Below are 18,704 nucleotides of genomic sequence, written 5' to 3'. Positions count from 1 at the left end.
ATCTCCATGTCTTCAGTTAAATCTGCCCACTTCTTGCCTACGTGAGTAGCTGTGTTTCATAGGGAAAGTTACACACTCCAAACCAAAATTCTTTGGGCAAGGAGCGGAAAGTTTGGTTTCACATGGAAACTAAACACATCAAACTTATCACCCCCACAGAACTCTTAAACTACTTGGAAGGATATGCTAGAAGGATATGTTTAAGCATGAGGGCTGTCAATCAATATCTGCTATAGAAACCTGCATTTCAACAGCAGGACCTACATAACCATGTGCAAGACTGAAGCCTGTATGGTCAGAATGTGTCCTTTCCTGCAACTCTGAATTGTCTGTGATTATTAGATGAGCCACATAGTCCCTTCCAACCTGGGTAAGTGTGATATTCTTCCTACCTTCCCTTCACTTTGAGGATTAAGCAGACCCCTTAACATAGCTCTTATTCCTACTGCAATTTCATTAATAATACACAACTGATAACAAAAACTGTTTTACAAACCATAGTTGAAAAATGCATTACACACTGCAGAAGCAATGTTTTAAAACAACAACAACAATGCAATGTGACATTTTTGTTTCCCTTAACAGACATCAGGTACACAAACACAAACGGGACATGTCTCTGAAACTCTCCATAACATATAAAAAAACTGATACATATTTAGCTATGGTTTGGGATATTTGCTGGAAGGATAAAATGGGATGGTGGAGATAACCATATATGCCACCTTGAACTCCTTGCAGGAAATACAGGATATAAATTTAATTATAATGTATATAAAAGTAAGGAGAGAAAACACAACAATAAGTGTGTAATATATTCTTTGCTTCCAACTTTTATAAACCATTTTCTTTTTCTATAAGAGTGTTTTGGGGGGAGAGGTGGAATTACTACATACTGATTAAATTTTGATACAGTATTGGAGTTAAATAGAACAGCAGGCCACCAGTTGGCCATTATTATTATTATTATTATTATTTCCCATAATAATAATAATAAAATGCAAAGCAGGAAAAATCTTTCAGAAGAGAATTAAACCACTAGTAAGCACTTTAGGAAATCCTACTGCTAGTGTTTTAAAGGGTTTATCCAGCTGAGTTAGTCGATTAGCAGACTGTTAAATCATTGAGGAGATGTGTTTGGAATTATAAACATCCTTGTGTATACTCAGGAAATCTTGGAAGAACACACATAACCTCACTTATCTGTAAGGCCTGCATAATATCAAAATGTTTAGAAAATCAGCTGTTTAATAAACAGAGATTATTTGTAAATCATACACACACACTTATACAGGGTTATACGGGCACACATTGTGGATTTAAATAGCCATGGTTTATGGATACCAGAAGTTTAATCAAAGGCTATTTCACTGCAATAAAAAACAAAACAAAATAAATATGATGATATCCTACTACACCCATGGTGAATATAATTTTACACTTGTCATTTTCCTGATACTGTAGGCTGCTTTTCTTCTTTCTAGATTTTCTGTGTTGTGCTTTTTGAAATATGCTGTGACATATAGGGAAAAAATGATAAGAAATGGAAAGACGAAATAGGCTCCATTTACTTTAAGTGGGTAATTTTCTCTTGTGCAAATTTTCCAGGATGCCAACATGAAAATATTTATTTGCAAATACCACTTATGAGGCTATGAAACCATACAGTGGTTCCTCACACACTTTCTCCAGTGACTCTACGCAAACTCCTATTTATTTATTTATTAAAATTTAAACACTATAAAACTAAATAAAAGCATATTTGGGTGGAAGAGGTAGATAATATATTCCCAAAAGGCTTATTTTTACACCATTCAGCAACCGTAAGTCATGATGCCAGCAAGAATGAAGCTTTGTCCCATGCTGAAATTAAACCTCCATTCAAATCTATCATCATTACAGTTAGTGATTACAATTTGCAAATCACTAGTTAAAAAGCCAGGTCCATGGGGAATTTTAATTTTACGTCTTGTAGCAAAGTGTGATAATACTAAGAGACCCATGTAAATCTTGAGATTCTGGGAAGATTAGCTTGCATTCATAACAACCCTTGGGCAAGAGATGGTGAAGCAGATGTATGTCTGCAATATTTCGATATTCAGCATCAAGGTTTTAAGCCTTTAAGCCTTAAGATGCCCCCAAAATAGCAGGTATGAAGAGAACTCAGAACCAAAACAGCACATTGCATAGTGAAAACCATGCCACACACGCCATCTAAACAATTAACCCACTAATCCATACATTAACCCAATAAATATCAGGGATCACAATGAGCTAAATACCATATACAACCTGGCTTGCAAGGATAGCTCAGTCAGTAGAGTGGTAGAGTGGGTCTGAGCCCCACGTTGGGCAAAAAGATTCTTGCATTGCAGGAGGTTGGACTAGATGACCCTCATGGTCCCTTACAACCCAACAATTTTACGATAGGTAGTGCTGAACGAGAGATGGAACTCTGACAAAAGTGCCCTATACAGGTTTTGAAGAACTTGTATGGAAACCGAACAACATGAATGGACAAAACCCAAATTTCTTGAGATTCAAGGTTCTTCCTCCCTCCCCGCCCCCCCAAAAGTTTCTTAATTACATTACATTACAAAAGTGAAGAACAAGACGCAAGACTTCATAGGGCATACCTCTTCCACCGGCTTTGCCTTATTGACCTTCCTTTCCTGCCTAATACGAAACTGTAAGCCTGCAGACAAAGCCAGTGCTATTTTTCATTTCTTCACAGCAATGTTAGGTGCTTTATAAACAAACACTGTATTTATTCTGGAGTAGCCAATCTACTGCAGAGCATCTATTGAAAATGCCAGGACCTCAAGCATCAGCAGATGACAGAACCAAAGGAAAATTGTTAGCAGGCCTCCTTCAATAAAGAGGCTTTAAAGTTGTGGATGTGATAAATAGCCACATGCTTACTTTCTCTGCTTCAAACTTGGATTACACCAGGTATCCTTTGTAACTGGTTGATGTACCGTAAACTTACAAGACGTTGAACTTTTGAACTGTGGCACAATGGCTTGCTCTCAAATGGTTTGCTATCAAAGATTGCATTAGGGTAAAATGCTCCTTTTCTTCAAAAACTGTCAAACAAACTCACTATATATAATTGCTTCACATTCCTCATGGCATGAATAGCAGAGGTCTCACTAGACGGTAATGTTCTATCAGCATTATTATTACACAATCATTCAAACCCTGGAACTCAGCAATTAGGACTTACCATTAGGATTCAATTGGAAACATACACCAAAAAAAATAAACTCTAGATTTTAGGGGACCCTACAAACACTGAAGTAAATAATATTGGAGATTTAGACAGCAATTCACACAAATGCATAGGCATAAGTCTCACTTGAATTCAGGGGGGGTTTACTTCTGAGAAGACTGAAAGGAGATATGATAGCCATCTTCAAATATCTAAGGGCTGTCTCATGGAAGATGAAGGAAGCTTGTTTTCTCCTGCTCCAGAGGGTAGGACTCAAACCGATGTATCCAAGTTACAAGAAAGGAGATTCCAATTAAACACAAGGAAGAGCTTTCTTAAAGTAGGAGCCATTCGACAGTGGAATGGACTCCCTTGAGAGATTGCGGACTTTGCTCCCTTGGAGGTTTCAAAGTAGAGGTTGGATGGCCATCTGAAATGGATGCTTCAGTTGAGATTCCTGCATTGCAGGGGTTGGACTAGATGACCCTCAGGGTCCCATCCAGCTCTATGATTCTATATACGTCTATCATTGTGCACACTTATTGGTAGATTTTTTTGTCCCCAACCTGCCTTCCTTTACAATCAGCTGCCATGATTGTATTGCAGTGGACTCACTCCATGCCTGGGAAAGCTTAAGGCCAATTGTGGTTTTATGGTCTTCCTAATCACCATCTTAGTTTTCTAAAAATGCAAAAGCTCCATCACTGAGGGACGCTGTGGGTAATAATAATAAAAAAGCAAAAAACAAACAAACCCTAAACCAACAATTATGGTAGCTTCCCCAATAACACTGGAACTGCTTTAAAAAACAAAAACAACAAAAACAAAAAACAAAAACAATTTAATGGAAAGGTAGGATTTCCAGGGCATTGCATTTTGGAGAAACTAAGATGACTGTTGGCAGCCAGAACAGCTGCCTCAGTAGCCATTACAGTGGGCAGTGGGCTGTGACCACTCTTGAAAGACTTGTTTTACTGGTGTGGTGCTGATTATGTAGCTTGGGAAAATACAAGCTAATTTTACATCGCAACATGTCACACTGATGTAAGAAGCACCCAGCTCACAACTCTCTCCACATCTACAGTTTCACCACCAACACACTCTTGGGAGCTGGAAAACAAGGAAAATAAAAAGTAAAGAAATACAGTTGTTAGTGCCAAACCCTAAGTCATTGCCTAATTTCCACTTTAGCAGAAAGCCATGAGAGTTATTGCCAGGGAAACTAATATTAAAAAATGTGCACCTGAAATAAGGATGCACATTTGGATTTTGAATACATTTGCATTAAGTTTTCTTTCACCTTAGTGTGAAATACAGTGGCACCTCGGATTACAGACGCTTCAGGTTACAGACCCCACTAATCCAGAAATAGTACCTTGGGTTAAGAACTTTACTTCAGGATTACTACAGAAATTGCGCGGTGGCAGTGCGGTGGCAGCGGGAGGCCCCATTAGCTAAAGTGGTACCTCAGGTTAAGAACAGTTTCAGGTTAAGAACAGACCTCCAAAATGAATTAAGTTCTTAACCTAAGGTACCACTGTACATGTTTTTCTCACTGTATGTATCAATAATTTCCATATCACAAATATGTGGTAATTTGGCACTCAAAAATATGTTTATGACATTAATGTTTCATTTACAATCATTCCAGAACTGCCTCAAACTTTATATCTTGAATGTTCTATCCTTAATAAAGCTATCATTGGAGATGTAATTTATCATTCGTGAAGACCAAGATCAATCAGTGAACTGGAGGTTAACCTATCAGACAACATCAACCCAACATACTGAAATGAATATCTCTACTCAAAAGAAAGCTCCTCATGTAATTCAGTTCATTTGATTTTCAGGTGATAATATCTTGCTAGGAAGAAAGAGATCAGAAAAATAAGACTTTTCCGCAGCATGTTAAAATTTGTGCTTTGTAATTTACCAAAAGGAAGAAAATGAATCATGTGGAATCATTCCATACTTATTATAGAACTAGCACTAAAGAGAACATTTTCTTTCAAAACTGTCTCACCTATAAAGCAAATATCACTAAACACATTCATCTACCTGATTTATAGGGTTGTGCACTAGCCTCAACCAAATCCTGAATCCTGAACCAAAATGGATCAATTTGGGTCAACCCAAGATTTCTTGACAGCTTTCTTTGTAGCCCCCCTTGATTTCTTGAGGCCATCCCTTTTGCACATAGAAGTTCCTAGTTTTTTGAAAATGCTAACTTGGAGTCTAAGGCTATACATCTTTACGTGATTCTGACTTGAACTGTTTGCAAGCACAGGAGCAAAGCTATGCATGTCTACTCAGAAATAAGCCTCATTGACTTTAATGACACCTACTCCTACCTAAGTGTTCACTGGATTGCAGCCTCAATGCATTCGAAAGAAATTCATTTTCAACTTAAAAACCAAGGATGCAGGCTTGCAACAACAAACATGGAAAGACCAAGAGGAAAGAACACAAGGAGCTGGAAATGTGTGCAGCATTTTTATACAGGCACAAGATACATTAGGTCTCCATTTGTTTAGAATGTTTGAGATTCGAAGATATAAGAATATGTACAGTGAGGGGGGGGGAGTATTTGATCCCCTGCTAAATTTGCCCTCTGAGGAAGAAATGACCAGTCCATAATTTTAATGGTAGGTTTATTGTAGCTGTGAGAGACAGAATAGCAACAGGAAAAACCCCAGAAACCCAGAAGACAAAAGTCAGAGATTGATGTGCATTATAACGAGTGAAATAAATGTTTGATCCCTTTGCAAAAGATGACTTAGTACTTGGTGGCAAAACCCTTGTTGGCAATTGCAGAGGTCAGACGTTTCTTGTAGGTGGCCACCAGGTTTGCACACATCTCAGACGGTATTTTGTCCCACTCCTCTTTGCAGATCCTCTCCAAGTCAGTAAGATTTCAAGGCTGATGTGTAGCTACTCGAACCTTCAGCTCCCTCCACATATTTTCAATGGGATTAAGGTCTGGAGACTGGCTAGGCCACTCCAGGACCTTAATGTGCTTCTTTTTGAGCCACTCCTTTGTTGCCTTGGCCGTTGGGTCATTGTCATGCTGGAATACCCATCCTTGACCCATCATCTGGGTTTCTGGGGGTTTTCCTGTTGTTATTCTGTCTCTCACAGCTACAATAAACCTACCATTAAAATTATGGACTGGTCATTTCTTCGTCAGAGGGCAAACGGGCAAATTTAGCAGGGGATAAAATTCTTTACTCCCACATTGTATGTGTGAAAAAATCATACCATATTTCATTGACTCATTACACTCCCTGTATGAGTGCAAAATATTTGTCAAAAATCAAAGACCTAACAGATGTTTAACCTATCCCATGCACTGAGATGGAGAAAGGATATTGGTTTTGTGTGTGTTGTGTCTGTCACCACATCGGGCTGCCTTTGACTTCCTTTTTGGCATGTGGCTCTCTTGTTTTGTGGCAGGTTGTACTTTATGAAGAAAAGAAATCTTGCACTGTTGCTGTAAGTAATACAATGATCCCTTTAAAATATTACAGTATGTAATCCTCTGCAAGTTAACTACATGCCGAGTGAAGAAGAATCGCTTTTGATCGTTCCAAATTTATCTGGCACTAATTAGAGCTTAATAAAAAGGGGGGGAATGCAGGCAGCAATTAATTCCCAGGTGCACTAACAAGGTACAAGAAAGTAGGATTCTTGCATGACATTGCCAGTGTCATTGTAAAACAGGAAATGACTAGCTGAGAATCCACCAGCAAATGAGGGTGACACTCTCACTGAAGAAAAGTCATCCATGCTACATTTTCCACAACGAAAAGGGAGGGAAATAGATTCTGGAAAGGTCCCTAATTTCATGGTTTGGCAGATGCATAGTTAGGACACAATATGAAGTCATGCCTATCAGGTGAATCTCATTTTGCAGTGAAGTATTAATCTGCTGCTAATACACTTTCTACCTCATAGTTTGAAGGAGAATAATGGCATACATGGAAGATGTCCGGATTCAGCCCCAGCTGCACACTGGAGCAAGGACAGGAAGAAAGGGTATAATTTAACTGCATATTTTATTTTGTAAAAGTGAACTGAAAATTGAAATATTAATAAAATATTTGCCACAATGGCTGTTGATGAACTAAACAGCAGTTCGCTTTTATGAAGACAAGGTGGCTCACATTAAAGTTTAAAAGGAAGTGTGAGTTTTTCATTAATTACACTTATGCTAGATTGCATTAAAGGCACAGCTGAAAGCTTAAAGGGGGGGAAACACAAGGTACTAACTTGCCCCAAATCATACCTAAATATTATTATTATTATTATTATTATTATTATTATTATTATTATTATACCTTTCGATTGGCTGGAAATAAAATCATTTGTCCATTACAAGTGATCTGTTTCTAATTGGTACATAAGCCAATTCCAATTACTTCATAGTAGCTCTATTAATATATGGGACTACTTGGAATCAAGAAGGCTGTGGTTTTGATTTTTACTGAAATCTGAGTAATGGCAACTGGCATGTAGATTGGTCTTCAAGGTACGTTCTTTTGACTGTCATTTATCCCAAGTAGAACTTGAAGGACATTTTGCATATGACATTGCATAGCCTTATTATCTTGCTAAGTACCATAAGTAAAGCCACAAATCATCATCTTTAAATGTGTATTAACACTTCTGCTGCTGGCTTTGCTTTCCAAGTGTGATCATATTTCTCAAATAATGTTTATTTTGTCACAGACATTTCTAAAACCATAATTGACTGATGGCATATATTCATATTTAATCTTAGAAGTAAACTAGAAAGGCTTCCTACAGGTCTCTCAAAACCTTAGCTTACTGCAGAAAAGAGGAAATGTCTAGCATTGCTATTTAATTACTTGCTGAAATAACATGCAACCTCTTGCAGTTTTTAATGTGATGTGCTTTTCTTCAACTGTATTTAACAATATATTGAATAACCCTTATTACCCTAAGCAAATGATTCTTTTCATACAAACCTGTACTGCCGAAAATGAAAAAAAGTTTAATTGTCTATGTCCACCTTTTAAGGAAATTCCATAACTGTGTGGCAGTTTTCTACAACTTTAAAAAAAAACCCCATGGTTTATCATGGTTTCAAAAATTACTATGCCCCTAAAGTACAGAAGGCGCTTAAAAACAAATACCACTGCTTTCCATCGATAATGCTCATCAAATTTCAGTTTAAATGTGATACTGACATGTTGAAAACACTTATGTGGGTAGGTGTTTTACAAAATTTCTCTGTCATTTAGCTGCTATCCAACATGAGCTTCCTTGGTTTGCCAGCTTTCAACCTCCCTCCCAGTGAAGCCCTTCTGTTTCTTCTTTCTGCAACAGCATATATATAGCCCGTCCTGTATGAAAGACTTATAGCAAGGCTTTATCCCATTCCTTCTATCCACTAGTGACTTCCTAATTCCCTGCCTCTGCTAAGCTTCTATTCTTCATGTTGTGCCTCATCCACATATAAACCCATAGTCCTGTTTCTAAGCCAATGGCATGACCTCACTTTAGCCACTCTGCCTCTGGGGTCTCCATTCTCTAGCTTTCTTACCTTATGGGTTCTCTTCCATTCAGCCTCCAACAACTACACACTTCTGTTCCCTAACCTCATGTAAAGAGCCAAATAAATGATAATAATAATTTTATTATTTATATGCCTCCCATCTGACTGGGTTGCCACAGCCACTTCTACTTCCATCACAGAAGAGGCACTGTCTTTCCACATTATATTGAACCATTCACAAAAAATAATCACTGTGTGGTACAACTCCACAGGACAAGCCCTATGTGTGATCAGCTCCCTAGTTTTCGCCAGTTGCACCCACACCAACAACAACGTACTTCCACATGGATTGTAGAGATCTCAGAGGCCCTGCTGTAAGTGTGCACAGAGGAAAAATTGCATTGGGTCCTGTTTCAACATGTGACTCAAATGTTGACAGGCTTTCAACATCTGGTTAGTTTTGCTTCAGTGTGGCTTGTTCTACTTGCTTATTATATATTGCATTTGAGTTGTTTGCTGTTAACGAGATTGATTCATTCAAATTGTATTTTAGGACTGTATCTATGTTTACTCCATTGTGAGCTTTTCTGAGCATTACTGTAGAAGAGCAGGATGCAAATGATAAAGTCAACCCCTCTTGCAACAGTGTGCCTAAAATTTCTCCAGCTATATGAAGAGCCACTCAAGAAGATAGTTTGCCATCTGCAGCTGTGCCACACAGACAAGAAGTCTGGATAGAAAACAACCTTTTTGTGGAATAGTTTGAAGCATAAGAACGACTGGCATACAAACAATTTCCAAATATGAGGTGGGCCCATACAAATAAAATTATATAGTATGAAGTGATTTTTTTTTTAAGGAAAACTTCTAGCACAAACTTTCCATTTGAAGGGAAAAGAAAGCTATTATTTTCCAGCGAGACAGAGAAGGCATGGAGCAGGATACTGTGGTTATAGAAAGGCGCTGAGGCTGGGACTGCTCTGACACTGGAGGGAATGGGGAGGGGAAAGGGAAGGCAGCCAGCCGGCGGATGACAACTCCATCTTCGTGCCACCTCCAGCAAGCACTGCGCTGCTCCTCAATACAAGTGGAAGTGATGACACACACACATTGTGATTCACGATACATTGCCAGGTCAAATATTATGAAATCGCTATCACAATGTGGCCTTCGAACCATTTTTGGATGGTGTAACAATTCATCGCCCATCCCTACCCCACGCTGCTTAACCATCTTCTACATGAAGCCACTAGGAGGTTTGGGCTGCAGTACCATCAGTGTGCTGCTGACACTCAGCTCTATCTATCTATCATCTATCTATCTATCTATCTATCTATCTATCTATCTATCATCTATCTATCTATCTATCTATCTATCTATCTATCATCTATCTATCTATCTATCTATCTATCTATCTATCTATCATCTATCTATCTATCTATCTATCTATCTATCTATCTATCTAATCTATCTATCTATCATCTATCTATCTATATCTATCTATCTATCTATCTATCTATCTATCTATCTATCTATCTATCTATCTTTTCCTTTCTATCCGATCCCTGGGAAATTGTTGAAATCCTAAACAGGTGCCCAGAAGCATTTTCAGGATGGATGCTACCAAGCAAGCTGATGTTGAATCCAAGTTGTGGGTGGAGAGATTCCCAGCTCTGGAAAGACCAAGTATGCAGTCAGGAGCACAGTGGGTTCAGCACTGATGGAAGAAGAGTGCTTTCTACTAGCTTTGGCTGCTACATCAACTGCACCCCTACCTGGACAGGGCTGACTTTGCCACAGTGATCCATGCTCTGGTTCTGTCAATACTGTAATTCGATCTATGTGAGACTGCCTTTAAAATGGTTCAGAAACTTCAGCTGGTCAAAGTCCTATTGAGGGTGAGGCAGTCACATCTGTGACACCTTTACTATTTCAACTGTGTTGGTTACTGGTGCGCTTCCAAGCCCAATTTAAAGTGCTGCTTTTTATATTTAAAGCCCTAACTATTTTGGACCCATTTATTGGACCACCTGCCCTCAAAACATTCTGTGTGTGCTTCAATATCTGCTTTGGAGGCTTACCTCGTGTGTCCACCCACTTAAGTTGGTAAGAGTTGTGGTCATAAAGGAGAGATGCTTCTCTGCTGCAGCCCCATAATTATGGCATTCCTTTCCTTTGGACCTGCATCAAACTTATACATTGCACAATTTTTGAAAGGCCCTGAAGACGCCGCCTTCAAATTGGCCTTCCAGCCAAGATGTTTTAATAGCTGGGTGATTGCCTGATTGTTGTTGTTTTCTGACACTGTGGCTACATTTTCTTATGTGGAGTGTTGCCAAGTTGTAGTTTTAAGTTCTGAAATTTTGTGTTATTGTTCTTTTCTCTTTCTATTGTTTTTATTGTGAGCCACTTTGGATAAGCATCTGGTCAGCAAAGTGGCCTAAACATATTTAAAAGTTAATAAACAAACACAAATGTAATCAGAGCAGTATTATTTCTTTGAACTGTGGCTACATAATTTATTTAACTTTTTTCTATAGTAGTTTCAATTATTACTTGAAAGGGTATATGTTTTGCTATGTTGGCTGCTGGAGTAGTGTTGTTTTATTATCCCCTTATAAATATATTGGAATATTTGTGCTGTAAGGGTTTATTGATTTAATGGTTATAAATTCTGTATTGCTTATTAATTGAAGTGTACGTGGGACAGCCTTCTCATATGTTTAGTAGAAATTTATTGATAATTATTGTAGAATTTTTATTGTTAGATATTTTTTCATGTGGTTTGACTGCTTGTGGCTGAAAAGTGTGAGAAACGTATTTGTGCTCTTCATATTCCTTAGTCCATTTGAGTAAAGCCAGCACTTTCAAATGCACATATTTAAAATCTTCATGAAAGAGTTGAAGATTCTCTTATCTTAGTTTGCTGGTAAAATCTTCGCTGGACTATATTTTTAGATTGGCATATACTGTGCAAAAATAGACAACTATCATGAGATCTGTCTTCCTACAGAAAAAAAGATGAGAGGGCAATTCTAGAACCACTTACAAAATTATAATCCCATTCATTTCTGAGGGACTGCAGCAGAATACTGTGAAGTGGTACTTGGATGGCTCTTGAGGTATTACTGCCAGCATTACTATATGAATGACCGTCTGAGACAAAACAAAGGAAACACAGATTTAAGCAATAAAAGATTTCTTCATACCCAGCAAATAGCAAAATTGAAAAATCAATGGCAATTTGGCAACATTTGTGCATGTGAAGACTGATCAGGTTTAAACAATCCTGCAGAGTCAGGATTACTCTTCTGTCTGTGAGAAGGGACTGCATAGGACCTTCAGAAATAAACTCAGCAAATGTCAAGCCTTCCTCAGTAGATATGTGACTGCTATTTCTTGCCTCTATAACTCCCCTTCACACCACTATAAAACAAGAGAGTGATTACTCTCAAGTCATAAAGGATCTTGAAGAGACACTGCCATTCAGAGCAGACAGCATTGGCCTACATGGAACCATGATCACACCTGCACAAGTTAGTGTCATAGGTTGATGTGATTATCCACAAACCAAATTCCTTTTTGTTTATCACTTTTTCCTCTACAAAATACGCATAAATAATGGAGTTCCTTTAGTCCAACATAAATTAGGCAAATGATACCCTTGTTAAATAAATTTATGAAATAGCAGCGAAAGATAGTTCCTGATGTGGAAGACCTTCAGTTCACCAAACTTGAACTTTTCACACAAGACCTTCCTGCAAGATCTTCCCCAAGATAGTAGACAAAGCATTTTGCTTCTCCAATCTATTGTTTTTGAGCCATCTGGCAACACAAAAACATGAAACTGAGAAGTCACATAGGTATTCCTATACTCATTATTTTTATCATAATTTAAAACAAAAGGTTTTGATCTATGAAAACTTTAATAACTTTGCAACTCCACTGCAAAAGCAAAAGCCATTCAGTCTTACACAGCCAAGACAAAGGAAGAGCAATTTTTTATTTTATTTTACCAGAAGCACACCAAGTCTGGAGAGCAAAAGCACAGAGGCAGGGATTGTTGGTCGCTTCATTTTAAAACTCCCTGTCCCTGGAGTGCATCCTGTTCTGGTCCAATACCCCTTCCGAAAGTACTCATATAGAACAATCCTAAACACTGCTTTTCACACCAGCCAGCACAGAAGATGGGGTGTGAGGTTTCTTCTTCTTTTTGCTATGCCAGCTCCAGGGCACCTGTGGACTGGATCCAAAGACAATGGTGCCAAACCATTGCCACACCCTGTTTCAAGTCTTTTACACAGGCTACTTTTACACAGTAGCTTCCTATTCCCTGGATGCAACAGGGGACTCTGACCCAGCAGCACAGGCCAACAGAACCCAGCAGATGGTCCTTTCTGTCTTGTCCTATGCCCTCCAGTGGCACGGATAGGGGATTAGGATTTCCCTGCAATGCTTTGTTGTTTGGGGCTTGCCTTTAATAGGTTACACATGTATGTGGCAATGTTAAACAGACACTGAAAAAAACATAACACTATTTTTATTTAACCTGTTCTTATCTATTTATCTTCAGCACTAGGGAAAAGCAATATATTTAGTTTTGTATCTGGTTTGTGTGTATGTTAACATGCATAATAAACATGTTAACGTGCATAATAAAGTAACCTTTTATTTTCCAGGAACATATATGAACTTAGAAGCAGAGGTTTTAGTGAGAAACAGCCTTCATCCTAATTGGCCCTGGCTCTTTTCGCTCAGTTCTACATGCTGATAGCTATGGCTTGCAAATGCATTCAAGCCTGCTTACTGCCTCGACAAAGTCTGCTTATGTCGTGGCGCTTGCTCTTGATGCCCTACAGCTTCTATCTCAAGATGATAATCTCCTCTTTTGGTGTCACTTCATCATATGGGGCCACCGGTCAAAGGGCACCCACTGGATCTTTCACCAGCTGAGATAAAAAGAAAAATCAATTTCAATCATCATAAGATGAAGCCACTGGTATGTGTGCTCACAGAAGACAGATCCCACTAAGAAGCATGAGAGCCAATGTCCTCCTCCCTTGCTGTCCTGAAATGGTCTTAAATCATCGCACAAGCGCACAGAAACACAGGCCACAGATATCGCCCTTTCTCAGCATTATAAGCAATCCACTTTGAGTTCAAGCAAAACATACAGAAAGGCATCCACATTCATTTTCCTTCTAAGTGTAAAGAACACATTGCATGTAATTAAACAAACCGGGGAGTGTGTGAGAATTAGGGGGGGGGGGTGTCATATTCAGTTTGTCTTCAGAAATCTATAGATATCCCAGTTAGCTACATTTAAAATATTTAAATAGAGGAGAAATATTTGTTTCCAGCACAATTCATAGAATCATAGAGTTGCAAAGGATCCCGAGAGTCATCTAGTCCAACCCCTGCAATAATAATAATAATAATAATAATAATAATAATAATAATAATAATAATAATAATTTATTTATACCCTGCCCATCTGGCTGGGTTTCCCCAGCCACTCTGGGTGGCTTTCAACAGAATATTAAAATACAATAGTCTATTAAACATTAAAAGCTTCCCTAAACAGGGCTGCCTTCAGATGTCTTCTAAAAGTCTGGTAGTTGTTTTTCAGGAATCTCAAGCATGAATCTCAAGCAAAGCGTCTATGTCAGAGGACCATCCAATGAAGAAGTCCACCACCTCCCGAGGGAGTCCATTCCACTGCCCTACTGTATGCAAATCTACTCAGAAGTTAAGCCCCATGGAGTTCAAAGAGGCTTATTCCCAGGTAAGTATAGTAGAATTGCAGCCTCAATTTAAAGCATTTCTCCAAAACTACTGTATATATTAAAGGCAGGTGTTAAAATATAATATACTGCAGGTAGAAGTCCAAGATATTGATCAAAACATTTAGCAATAACTTCCTGTTATTATTTTTCTTTAAATAAACACAGCAGCAAGGAGCAGACTGATATTGGGGGAGGGGAGTTAAAAAAAGATTTGATATATTCTCTGCAGTTTCCACAGTTCTGCATCCAGCAATAGAAACATACTGTGCAACAGCTTGAGAGATGAGCTTCATCAACAATAAGTAATTTTTATTCTGTTTGAATGGCCGAAAACAATGAAGGTGATTAAGTACTGCAGATATAGAGTCAGAATTTAGGAAACTGGCAAAATAATTATAGTAATAAAAATAGTTCCCTGTGAAATAAAGATTTAGTTTGGGAACTATTTTGTGTGAAAGAAACTGTTTGCTAATTTTTACTGATAGGTCAGGAAATGATAAACTCTCTAACAGGCTTTTGGAGTTTGCTGTGTAGGTTTAATCTTCCTTTCTTCTCTCCCTAAAGTCTTTTCCATTCAACCAGCCACTGACATGACTAACGCATGCTGTCCCTGAACACATGACCTTCATTTTTGCAAGGCACAGTCCATAAGTTTGGAGTCTACTCATGGAGGTCTCTGTGCAAAAGTTACAATCAATACTTAGATATCAGAGAGAGGACTGGCAGGTGTGATCCAAATCCCTTGTCACTCACATACATTTCTGCACTTTGACACTCTGCACGGGGCTACAATGTACGCTGCAGTTATTTTCAGAAATATTCATTTCCTTCAATGGGAAGACTGCCTCAAAGAGTGGTCTGTTCTTAAAACAGAAATATAATAACCTTTACAGCCCTCTCTCTTTTATGAAGCTATATGTCAATCCGTCAAAAATACACCACTGGTGGTCAGCACCTGGGTTGGGGAAACTCTAGCCCACAGGTTAATCTGGGCCTGTTAGGGGGTCCAGTTTGGCTCACATGATCATTTCCCACAAAACAATGTCCGCCTTTCAATCAGCTGATATCCTTGGTTGGCATCAGCTGATGGGGGTGGGGTTCAGTCCTGCTGGGTGGTGTTTTGCCAAAGCATTCCCTGAAGGAAACATGCTGGCAAAGCAGGCCACTGCAGACCAGGACTGAACTCTCCGCCTATCAGCTGATCATGAGTACGGAATGCTCATCATCACAGAACTGTAGAGTTGGAAGGGATCCTGGGGGTCATCTAGTGCAACCCCCTGAAATGCACAAATCTTGTAATGCAGGAATCTTTTGCCCAGCGTGGGGTTCAAACCTGTGACCCCTGAGATGAAGAGCCTCATGCTCTACTTGCTGTGCAATCAGGAAACACGCTGGCATAGCAGACCCATCTCCTTCCCCCCACGGACTAACTTTGACAAGTTGATGACACTACACAGATATCAGTCACCTGCTGTTACGTTTTAATCACAGTGAATTATTTTCCACAGCCACTACTGTATCAGAAACGAAGGGGGATGTTGAAATACACTCAGTTGTTTTTCCTATGGACCATCAATCGCCTCCAAGTTTTAGCCATGAGAGCAAGGTGTAAGTGGCAAAGTTAAGACTATAGGAGTGGCCTGCTTCTTTCCCAAGCACAGTTTTCTCTAATAAACTATTAAAAACAGTAGTGCTCTCTCTCTCTCTCTCTAACACACACACACACCCTCCTTCCTTCACAGAGAAAGACAGTGTGGCAAGACAAACTTTTTCCCAGTTGTTGTTTTTTTTATAACTAAGGTAAAATCACCAGCTCAGTAGCCCCTGGAAGCATCTGTCTGAACTTCTTCAGGCTTCTTACTCAGGAGTACTTCCTTTATGTCCCAATTTTCAAAATGATTTCCTCTAGAAAACTAGGGGTGGTCATGGAATTTCTTTTTCCCCACCCCAAAATGGCCAAGTCTGCTCTTGAACTGCTGCACTCATCTTCCCTAAATTTGGCAGGCTTCATCACCTCACAAGTGACAAACCTGTCTGCAAGTTGCATTCAACTGTGGCAATATATTAAACAATTAAATTTTATATTTATTTATTTATTTTAAAAAAATTAAGATTCCCTGCATGAAAAAGCCAGAATGTATCTAGCTGTAATTTTGTAGACTTAGTACACACTGGAGGGGCTCCTCTGTCTGCAAATGTCACCCACTTATGTGAAAAGAGTTATCACCCGTTTTAGATTCCCCATTATAATCAATGGAGCAAAGCAGACTTTGGATTTAAAAGATCAGATTGGCCTCAAATAATGAATTGAACCTGAGACACAGTAGATCCAAAAAGAGAGTGGGCTGCTTCCAAACTCTACAGATACAGTACTTGGAGAATCTTGTGACACCTCTGACAGAACACCTCTGTCAACAACAACAGCAACAACAAATTTCTATTTGTATCCCGCGCTCCATGGCCAAAGCTGGGCTCAGAGTGGCTTACAACAAATACCATCATATTTACACGCAAATGCTGCTACAGTGTTGAAATGTTTTTCATAAAATCATACCCGACACAATTTCCATCAACAAAATCATCTTTAGTTTAACATTATGTGAGTCTCTGGAGTTGTTTCAAAGCCTGCTAAGAAACTAGGATTCCCAGACTACATCCAGATAAGGGGCCTAGTTCCTCCACAGCCACCATTGTGAAGGGATGCCTTTTTACACATGAGAAGGTCTAAGAGTCTATTCCCCACCCCCACCTTCAAGCTCTTCGCCTATACAGAGACATCTAGAGGTCTGCACAGATAAACTCTCAAATACCCTCAGTGATGACATTTGTACCTTTGCATTTCATTAGATGTGTTCCGAACAAGTGAAAGTTTTAAATGGGGTGAAGCATGCTCTGTCATCTCCTCAGTAAGCTTTCTTTCCACCCAATAATTACTCTGGTAACACGAGGATGCATACAGCATGTACATCTCTACAATGACTATGAAGCTTGTGTCCTAAAGTAGCAGACATCCTTCTCTGACATGCTACATTGTATCTCTGGTTATAACAGTTTTTTGTGTTCCTTTCACAAGGGAGGGGGAAGAAGCTGAACTCCTAATATATCATATAAAAGAAGAACCCCGACAAACACACGAATGAGTAGTGCTTTTAAAAATATGAGACTCTAATAATACACCTTTTTTAAATGGACAGTAGAGAGCAGCACAATGATGTTCAGGAGATGCATTATGAAAATGACAGATTGCAAACCAAGATCATCCCTAAGTATATATCGGTTTAGGCTCAGAGCTGAGCACAGTTGCAAACAATAAAGGCTTTGTGTTTTTCCCCCCTGATTTGGACTTAGAATTCCTTCTGCGTACTATTGAAATCAGAAAAATTGCTTGACTATCTGATGTGCAATTACCTTATGAACAGCCCCAGGGAACTACCAAAGCATCTGCAACATTGCTGTGCATAATAGTAAACACAGAAGAAGAAACATATTTTTGTGGGCTGTCACAATAACATGACATTGTGTATAGCTATAATGGAACGATGGGAACTATTACTCAGTCACAAAACAAACTCCATTTCCATCACACATGCAGCTTTCCACCAGGAACGCTGAATCCTGGTTGCTATTATTTTTTAAGCACACAATCATATATTCCCCCCCCCCCACCTCTCTCCTGTGCTTTTTAGTGGGGAGCAGAAGTAATTATAAGGACAAGGCTGATCTTCATAGGGGTTTATAAGCAAGAGCACAGGGAAAAAGAAGCCTGTCTTCTAAAAGAATGCAAACTGTCTAATAAAGAATGCATGTCAGAAAGCTGGAAGGAAGCTTTTTCCACTGTTGGGTTTAAAGAGATGAGCAGCGAAACTTCCTTCTTTTATGTATCAGGAGGGAGTATGGAGAACGCAAGACAAGTTGAAGATGAGTGCGGGATGAATGCCGCTGTCAATGCCTGGAGAATCTGTGCCTTGTAATGAAGTGGGAAAATAATGAGGAGCTTGAAGCATTTTTCCTCACCAGAGCAATTACAGGGGACCCTCCTCCCCCCCCCCCATCATGCCTACACGGAGGAGCCAGCAGTCCAAGGAGGCAGAAATAGAGCATCCACCGCCTCCTCTCTCTCCACAACTCCCAGTTGCTACCTCCTGACAGACAAGGGGGGGGGGGGGACTATTATTCCTGCCCGGTTCTT

General features: G+C 39.2%; 1 protein-coding gene across 13 annotated transcripts in view; it reads right to left on the bottom strand.

The window, feature by feature from the left end:
* The window catches only part of DAB1 (DAB adaptor protein 1), a 570,912-nt gene that overhangs the window by 172,833 nt on the left and 379,375 nt on the right, over positions 1-18,704 (bottom strand). The gene's annotated exons all lie outside the window — the stretch shown is intronic.

This window comes from Podarcis muralis, chromosome 5, assembly GCF_964188315.1.
Source record: "Podarcis muralis chromosome 5, rPodMur119.hap1.1, whole genome shotgun sequence".
NCBI classification, from domain to species: Eukaryota; Metazoa; Chordata; class Lepidosauria; order Squamata; family Lacertidae; genus Podarcis; species Podarcis muralis.
The sequence above is the reverse complement of the archived record's forward strand: the minus strand, read 5'-3'. Positions and strand labels throughout refer to the sequence as shown.